Below are 9,857 nucleotides of genomic sequence, written 5' to 3'. Positions count from 1 at the left end.
TTAGCCTTGGGCGACCTTTAATGGCTCTCAAAGCCAGGGGTTCCCAGACTCCCTGCTGTGAGAACTTGGTTTCGGGGCTCAGAGCCACACCAACCTCTTACCCGTTTTCTTTTCAGCTTCAGAGCCCCATCCTTCCCTACCTGCTCTGCCAGCTGCCACGGTGAAAAACCTGGACCCTCAAGGGTCCTGATAGGCCTGAGCGAGGCTACAGCTTCTGAATCACCCCGGGGCCCAGAAGCCCTGGTCGGCCGAACCTCCAGGGTGAGGGGGTGCTGCCAGAGTCCTCCTGTCCTCTCCCTCCTCCCTCCCCCAACCCCACCCCACCCCACCCCACCAGTCCCATGGTTCCATCATAAGGAAGCAAGGGCACAGGCACAGGGCCCGAAAATGGCACTCCATTTTCTCACAGGAACCAGAATCCAGAAGGTGAGGCGTCATCCAGTTAACCTGTGGCCCTCAGACCGCCCGAATCCCGGCCAGTCAGTGGAGGTGGCCACCCCGCCCCTGGCCTAGCCTGCGGGGGGTCAGCGCCCCAGAGCAGGCCGCGCGCCCCGCCAGCGCCGCCCCGCCTTTCCGCCCGCGGCGCAGTGGGCAGGGCCACGGTCACCCGGCGGCGGGAAGGGGCTCAGTCGCTTCGGGGTGTGGCCACCGCTACCCTGAGGCTGGGCTGCCCGCTGGGCCCGGGCCTCACCGCCGCCATCGCAGCCCCAGCCGCCGGAACAGGTGCGTTCTCCGCCCACCGGCTGTGCCCGCGGGTGGCCGGGCGGAGGCCCCGGCTTCTCCAGGCGGCTGGCGGAGGTCGGGGCGGGCCCCGGGGGTGGGGGAATGAACTTCCTAAATCGTTCATTTGTAGGAGCTGTTGACGGACGGGGCTGAGACAACGCCGGAAGACAGGTTTCCGTGCGAGGGAGGCTCCGGGCCCAGAAGTGGGGAAGCCTTGTGGGCTGCGGGATCCAGGGTGCTGCCTGCGCGGACCAGGCGCCCCCCGCCATGGTGGCCTCCGCAACCCGCTCATCCCAGGGCCAGCCGCAGGCTGACCAGGGACTTCCCTCTCCCCGCATTTGGACAGATTCTTGGTTGCCCTGACCCTCCTGCGTGCTTTATCTGGCTTCCTGGAGGGTCTTTTGGCTTTTTACCTTGTACTTTGACTTTTGGTGTGCACGTTTAAGCCCCACTCAAGCAGACTCTGATTTACCTTGTACTTGGACTTTTGCACGTTTAAGCCCTACTCACATTCTAAGCCGCACTCAAGCAGACTCTGATTTGCTATGTACTCAGTCTACAATAAGCACTGGAATGATTGAATGGGTACCTATGAAGTTGAATAAGTGAATTAGTATATATGAAGTAGAGTTGAATGAAGGAATACACGAACAGATATAAACACACAATAAGTGGAGACACATGCTTACAATGCTTGTCTTCTAGTAGTTTCTTCAAAAGTTGTGTGACTCTTCCAGTATTGTAAATGGAATCAGTGTTGTGTCTGCTGAAAAGATGTTCTCTGCTGTTTTCAAAGGAAATAATCACCAGAATCACCCCACTGCCTCATATTTCCATTTTAGGTAGATTTTGATATATGTGTTGCTTAAAACAAAATATTTCTAGGTATTTTATTTTCTACTTTAGACTTTAGAGAATCACTTTCGCTGTAATATTATTTAATATATTTCTGAAAGATAAGGGAGAACTTAAAGGTAGAACTGCATGACTCTACTTTTAGTAACTTGCTGGTAAAACAGGGATTGCTTCAATTCAGGATAATGAAGAATCTCTTCTGTTTATCTGAGATAGGTGCTGCCTGACTTTTGGGTGACTGAAGAAGGCTGGATATAGTCCAGAGAGAAAGAGAGAGAGATTTGTCTATATGCAGACATTGTGGAAGTTACAGTTGAAGCTGCTTTAATAGATGGCCGCTGCATCAGTTGTAGATTTTCAGATCCCAGTTCCAGAAAAACTGGGTGACTTTGCACTTGTCACTTGATTTCCTTAGGTCTCAATTTCCTAAACTCCGAGATAAAGGAGGTTAGGTGTTACCCCTCCTAACTTATAATATTCTCTTTTATCAATGGTAGAAGATCAAATTGCAGGTGACTTTATGGAGTTCAGCTCATGTGAGCTGCTCTGCTTGGGATTCTGTAGAACTTGCCCCTACTTTCTTTGCAAATTGCACCTCATTCCTTTTCTTCTCCATAACTTCTGTGAAAGGACCTCAGAGCTCAAAATGAGAATAATAGACTGTGGGCTTGGTGGGGAGAAAGTAGGGCAAGATTTTATTCTGCATTGTCACAGGCTCCCAGTCCTGAGTCTAACTTGTTTCCAATGCAGCCCAGCTTGACAATACCATATATTTCTAGTATATCCAGGGAATTGTATCACTATTAATTTGCATGAATTTGAGATTAGTTATCATAGATCACATTATATCGGAGCTAGAAGGACCTTGGAGATTTTAAAAAGGCACTTAAAAAGTCATTTTATGTACATATTAAAATATTTTTGCATGCTACATTTAACAAACACAAAGACCCAAATGTGTTAAGTGAAATAAAATTAATGTTACCTACTTCTGTTATCACCAGTCTGTTGGGAAGTGGAGCCAAAGGTGGTACATGCTGGGAAAAAACTGACTTTCTTGGACTCTTTTCCAAGGAGCCAGTTTTGGGGTCATGTATTGTTCATTTTTGAAGAACAAACCACCCCTTCACCTTTTTAGGGACATCACCCCCATCTTCACAGGGATGAGAGTTCAGGCACCAGAATGATTTCCAGCATGTCATGAATCTGACTTCCTCATTAGGAGGCTGGTGGGAACAAGGGGTAGAGTTAAGCCGCCATACTTGGCTTACAACTGAACATATGTGTGCTCCTGCTCTCATACTTTTCTGGCTTCGACTTGTACCTGTTATCTCAGCTCAGATGGCACTGTTAGAAGGACAGGTCGATCAATTAGGACATATAGGCCAATTAATCCTCTCATTCTCTCTGTCTCTGTCCCTTTTCTCCCTCTTCTCATTCCCCTTGTAAATAAACTTTTTTCTCTCTCCACATCTGCTTTTGGGTCTTGTCCAGAGTTCTTAAGCATGGGTGATGACTCATACCCAGGTCACCCTGCTTCCCCCTGGGCTGGTCCTGTAACATTCAGGCACAAAATATAACAAACCTGATATATATGGGGCACTGACTTTGTACCAAACACTGTTATGTTTACTCATTTACTTATTGTCCCATGTTACCCTCACTGTAAGTCTAAGAGCTCTTGTAATACCTATTCAATCTTCCTAATTATAAGCAATGCTTAGAAAATGGAAATCAGGTACTCATAACATGGGCAGATGAAGTCAGGTTTTCAGAAAAATAATCTTCACTAGGAAAGTCAGTAATATCAGAGAGTGTGGTATCTGTGTGTGTTCCTGTGTGTGTGTGTGTGTGTGTGTAGACACATACTTAGGGCATTGTGGATAAGTGCATTAAGATGGCAGCCTAGAGATGGGATGGTTAAGATTACTGAGAATTGGTGGTTATGTAATTTTGAAAAGTATTGAATTCTGTTGGGACTCTGATACTTTGACCTAGATGCATATGCCTCCTAATTTTACTCATGTTCATATTTACCTGTTCAGGGAGTATAAAATGGGTAACATTACATCTGTCATCCATGAGTGGCCCTTAAGGCCTTTGAAGTATGTTCCAAGCAGTGTTGTTTCTTGGGCTAACTTCATGTCCTTGGTTACCTCCTTCTTTGTCTGATTGACAACTCCTAATGCAGACAAAGTCCACTGCCTCCATCACTGTAATTCAGGGACAAGAACACAAGATGAGTTTCTAGCACACTTATAATTAATTGACAAGAGCAAAGGAGGGAAAGAGAAGCCCATAAAATAAGTAGAAAATTATTTTGTTTCTTTGTCAGTCAAGTTTAGCTTCTTGGGAGGCAGAGACCAATTGCTGCTACCCGAAAAACTGAGAGCAGAACGCCAGTTTAAGTTAGGAGGCTGCAATTTTCTACCCTGAAGGCTGCTGCTATAGAATAGACTTTCCCATTTCTCACAATATTATGAAAAAAAACATTAAAGCAACAATTTTTATTACTTGCCCTGGAGCTAGAGCTTTAAAATGTACTTTCTTCTCCTCAACCCTCCCTAAACCACTTAGCTTTTAAAAACAAACATCCCATTTATATGTTTGCTACAGTCATATTATTAGTCCTTTTTCTTTATTCCTGGGTCCTGTTTCTTTAATACAGCTAGGTAGTATGACAGATGCTCTTCTAGGTCGCTGGCATTTCTTTAGATATTCAGCACTTATTAATTTCAGTAACCATTATTGAGTGTGTATTATGTGATGATAAAGATATCTACTTACTGAGTGTAAGTAGAAAAGTAACCCATTCACAAATAATTACACGATAGGGTGATGTGGAAGTAGTTAGCCACTCATTTTTCCAGGGAGGAAGTGTGGTTGGGGCTGAGGAAGACTTCATAGATCAGGTGAATTTTGAAGTGGATATTGAAACCTAAAGGCCAGGAAGTGGAGTGACAGCATTCCAAGCAGGGAGAATTACATGGGGAATTAAAATGGGATGAGAATGAGCACTACACTACAGGGAGAGATAGGGGTGGTGGAGGTTTTGTGTGGTGGTAGAAGAATGGTCTTGTGAGGCTGAGGCCAGAGAATGCAGGTCCTTGAAGGCCATGTTGTTTAGAGTTTATCACAGCCTGGATAATATTTTTTAAGAGGTTTGTTTTTTTTTTAAGCCAAATTTTTAAGCAGAGGAGGGCTATCATTGGATTTTTTTTAGAAAATAGCTCCAGAAATAATGTTTTTGAGGAACTGACCAGGGAAGAGTCAGGAGGCCAGAACAAATAAGAATGTTGTTGCTACAGTCCAAATGAAATAGAATAAGGATCTAGGCTATGTAGCTTTGAGAGATATTCAGAACACAGAGGAGAGGGTTTAATAGCTAGCCTGATATGGGAAATAAGGTTGAAAATTATTCTGAGGTTTTTTGAGTTGAGTGAGTGAACTGAGATGTCATTAACAAGGATAATAAATATAAGATAAGGGAAAGGTTTTGGGAGAAAGAAAGTGAATGAAATAAAGGTAACTGGAATGCCTAGGGAAGATCCCCAGGATGCAGCCTTGACTGCAGCTGTGCTATGATGTCATGCAGTAGACACCTGCCAGACTTCATGACAGGCCCTCAGTCTAAAGAGACAGCAATTTGACAAACCATGTTAAAAGGAAGAAACAATCATCTTAGATTTGATTAATAACCATTACATCATATTTCGGGTGAGTTTCCTAAAAATTCTAATTCTTATGTGAGGTCCAGTGAAAGAAATAGGTTGAATACTTAAGCAGAGAGGGAGTATTATAAGCTACCAAGAGAAACTGAAATAGAGCACCACAGACAGAAGTGGCTCAAAGCAGCAAAGATAAGTAAATGGCAGGAGAGTGGCAGAGAGGATGATTCCAAAAGATATAAGTATAGGCAGATTTGAAATACAGAGGAGAAATTTGAGCCTGCTCTTCCAAATCATTGTATTTCTTTAATGGTAAGAATACCACAAGCTTTGATTTCTCATCTGATTCAATTTGTCAGGAAGAGACAAATGAGAGATTGTTCAGAGGTGCTGGGCAGAGAGTTTGATCTTATTTTTCAGAGAAAGTATTGGGAGATTTTGAACTAAGGGAAAAATAATAGAGGCACAGTAAGAAAAATGAAAAGGATAATGATTAGGAGGAATTTTCAGAACATTTGATGAATAACACATAGTTTCTAACAAAGAAAAAGGCAGATGATGTAGTGTTCTCTTAGTGTTGTGATATTAGACTTGCTTGGAAAAAAAAGAATATGTTAGCATAGCACCTTTTATTTAAAAAGAATTATTTTACATTAGATTGTTACATGAACCCTCAAAAGAAGATGTGGCCAGCCTCCATTATCTTTCTCGTATAAACTAAAATCTGATTATTAAGGAGACTGTAGGTTACCTCAGGTCCCATGACTGGCAGGAATGCAAGCCTCTGACGTTTACCTGTTGTATCAAAGCCTTGCTTTGCTTGGAAACTAACCTTTTATAGTGTGTCCCTGCCAACTTCTCCCCACTGTGTCATATTATGAAAATGTAAAAGTGAAGCAGACACTGTTGCAAGGCCAACAAAAAAAGGTCTCTGGGGAGGAGGCAGTGACAGAGAGGATCCTTTGCACCTCTCTGATACATGTGGTAGGGATGATGGTGAAGGGTTGTATAATAGAGGGGATTTCTATGAAGATCAAATGACATTTTCACTGCGATTGGAGAGTCTACAACATAAAGCAATCTTATGATTGAATCTTCTAAGAAGGAAATAACTCTTTTGTAATGTGAAACAATCATCCCTTAATATAGTGTCTGGATAAATCCAGACTTCCAAATACGGGATTCACTTAATGCAAGAAAGTTACATTCATATTATATGTGAAGACTTCTAATTTGAGTAACAAATATGAAGAGGGAGATCTGGAGCTGTATTCCCCAGTCATTAGAGGCAATTTAAAACATTTTGAGCATGGTGATTTGCAGTGAAATCCTTCTAGTTACCTTTATTGCTTATGAAGACCTATAACTAGAACATTAATTTGGGCAAAGCTCAGCTGGAAAATAGGCAGATGGGTCCAACAATGGCACTGCCATTGGTCTGATGGTGGGACCTTGAAGAGAAAGTCCTCAATGTAAATCCACCACATACTGTACTGATGCAAGGAGACCAGAAACTGTTATGGGCCTTAAACCCTTCATCTTTATTTTTTAAAGATACGCTTATTTATGCTTATAAGAACTGGGATACAGGCCAGAGGTATGTCTGTGTGTGGGGGGAGGGGGTGAGAAGATTAACCAGAGTCAGAGTGGGGAACAGAACAGGCAGATCTATTGAAATACACTGCTGAGGGGAGCAGCGGGTGAGACAGGAGAGGTCTGCTGTGCCATGTGGGTACCTCCCTGGCTAGCCAGGGATTGAATTCATGCTGCAGAGACTGTGGATAGCTTCACAGTGCTGTGCTTAACCCCTTGTGCCAATAGGGAGGCCTTCTACATCTTTATAAAGTAGAACCAAGTATAATGCAAGGCAAAAACTAGATCTAGAGGTATTTTGTATTGCTAAAAGATAAAAGCTCTAAGAAAGGCAGAAGAATTATGACTTTTTCAGTGAGTCAAACATTTAAAAATACTTATCCTCAAAATAGATAACGGAGATGGTCAGAAGCATGATAAAATTATCAAAATAATTTGTAAGAGGCCTTATGGTCTGTCATTTATGTGATAAACCATGTATACAAAAGCCAAATGATAACACTCAAAAGATGAATGGTAAAATTTGAATAATAAATGAGGTTGATGAATTCATAAAGATGAATAAGGATAGAGGAGGTTTCCATAATATATCATTAACACTAATCAAATAATTTAATCATTAACAGCCATATATCACTAAAGACATCGATATGTTCTGAAAAATGTCATTATTCAATTTTGTCATAATGTCAAACTTGGATAGTATAGCTTACTACAACCCTAGGATAGTATAGCCTACTGTAAACCTAGATCGTGTGGTAGATCTATTTTTAATATTTTAAGAAACCTCTATACTATTTATTTTCCATAGGGCCTAGACCCTTCCACATCCCCACCAAGTGTACAAGAATTTCTATTTCTCTCTAACCTTGCCAACACTTGCTCCTGGTTTTATTGATATGGGCCATTTTCACAGGTATGAGGTGGTATTTTGTTGTAGTTTTGGTTGGCATTTCCCTGATGATAAATGATGTTGAATAATTTTTCATGTGCCTGTTGGCCATCTGTACGTCTTCTTTGGAGAAGTGTCTATTTAGCTCTTCTGTCCGATCTTTGATTGGGTTGTTGTTTTTGTTAAATTACATGACTTTTTGTAGATCTTGGATTTTAGTTCCTTGTTGGATGTATTATGTGCAAATATTATTTTCTCCCATTTGGTAGGATGTCTTTCTGTTTCAATGATAATTTCTTATGCTGTGCAGAAGCATTTTAGTTTAATGTAGTTCCATTGCTTTTGAATCCCTTGCCGGTGGAATCAAGTCTCCAAAGACATATCTGAAGCCAGAGTATTTTGCCACATTTTTTCTATGGATTTTATGATTTCAGGTCTTACACCCAAGTCTTTAATCTATTTTTGAGCTATGTTTTTTTGTATGGTGTGAAATAGTGGTCTAGTTTAATTCTTTTGCATATGGCTGTCCAATTTTTCTCATACTAACACAATTTTTCTAATACTATCTTTGAACAGACTCTCCTTTCTCTATTGTATACTCATGGCTCTTTGTCATAGATTGTCCACATAATTGAGGGTTTATTTCTGGGCTCTAAGTACCATTCTGTTGATCTGTATATTTTTATTCTAGTGCCATATCATTTAAAAGATATACTTTTTTTTTAAATTTTATAGAGGCATGTTTATTTATTTTATTTATTTGTTTGTTTGATTTTTGTTTATACATGCACTGGGTACAGTCAGAAACGCGGGAGGGTGAGAGAATTCACCAGAGCCAGAGCGGGGAGCAGAGCAGGCAGAAGGACTGAAATACACTGCTGAGGGGAGCAGCAGGCAGCAGGAGAGGTCTGCGCGCCATGTGGGACCCTCCTCCGGTGGCTGGGGAGCAGCCAGGGATCGAACCGGCGTCGCCGAGGTTGCAGGCAGGTTCGCAACCCAGCGCTCAACCGCTGCGCCACCGGGGAGGCCCTCTAGTGCCATATCATTTAGATGGTTATAGCTTTGAAGTATAGTTTGACATCTGGAAGATGATACCTCCATTCATCTTTTTGTTTTTCAAAACCAGAAAGCTCTTTTTGTTTTTGTCTCTTCAGGGTCTTTTCTGGTTACATATAAATTTCAATAATATTTATTCTATTTCTTTGAAGAATGCCGTTGAAATTTTGATAGGCATTGCATTAAATCTGTATATTGCTTTGGGTAAGATGGCCATTTTAACAATGTTAATTCTTCCAATCATTAATAAATTGTCCAGTGCTACCTGGGGTAGGTGCTGAATATTTCTGTTCCCCCTGCCTAATCCTTTCTATCATTGCCTTAGTCAAACCCCTTTTTGTCTCTTGCTTGGTCAGAGAGAATCTTATTAATCATCTTATCTTCCATGCTGCCTCAAGATTTGGATCAGAGCCTGGATCATAATACTTCCTTTCTTAAAAGGCCTACATTTTAAGATTTTGTCTGTGTAATAAAGTCTGAATTCCTAATAAGGCATTTACGGTACTTAAAGCTCAGGCATTGAGAGTGTGTGTGTGTGTGTGTGTGTGTGTGTGTGCGTGCTTTCTTTCTTGGTAATTTCACCTACTATATTAGTTTGTTAGAGATGCCAAGATAAATTGCCACAGGTTGGGTGGCTTGAACATCAGAAATTAATTTTCTCACAATTCTGGATGCTGGAAGTCAAAGATCAAGATGTCAGCAGATATGGTTTCTTCTGAGATTTCTTACCTTCAGTTGCTAATGACCATCTTGTCACTGTTTCTTCAGTCTTTTTTTTTGCACACACATCCCTGGTATCTCTGGGTACTCACATTTCCTTTTACAAGTACACCAGTCAAATTGTATTAGGACCCATCCATATGGCTTCATCTTAACTTTACTATCTCTTTAGTGGTCCTATCTACAATACACGTTCTGAGGTAATGGGGGGTTAAGTCTTTAACATCCAGCTTTTGAGGAGAACATCATTCAGCCCGTAAAAGTCATTCCACCCCTTCATATACTCTGTGCTCACAAGTGGACATCACATTGTGTCATTGAGTGCCCATCCCGCATGGCCTGGGGACATT

General features: G+C 41.7%; 1 protein-coding gene across 1 annotated transcript in view; it reads left to right on the top strand.

The window, feature by feature from the left end:
* Nucleotides 1-620: 620 nt before the first annotated feature.
* CPQ (carboxypeptidase Q) overlaps nt 621-9,857 on the top strand; it is a gene marked incomplete at its 3' end in the record, with an annotated part of 401,973 nt that continues 392,736 nt past the window's right edge. The window contains exon 1 of the mRNA XM_084230534.1: nt 621-723. The remainder of the gene's footprint in view (nt 724-9,857) is intronic.

This window comes from Talpa europaea, assembly GCF_964194135.1.
Source record: "Talpa europaea genome assembly, chromosome: 3".
Lineage (NCBI taxonomy): Eukaryota > Metazoa > Chordata > Mammalia > Eulipotyphla > Talpidae > Talpa > Talpa europaea.
Note: the sequence above shows the minus strand (reverse complement) of the source record. Positions and strands in the feature narration are given on the sequence as shown.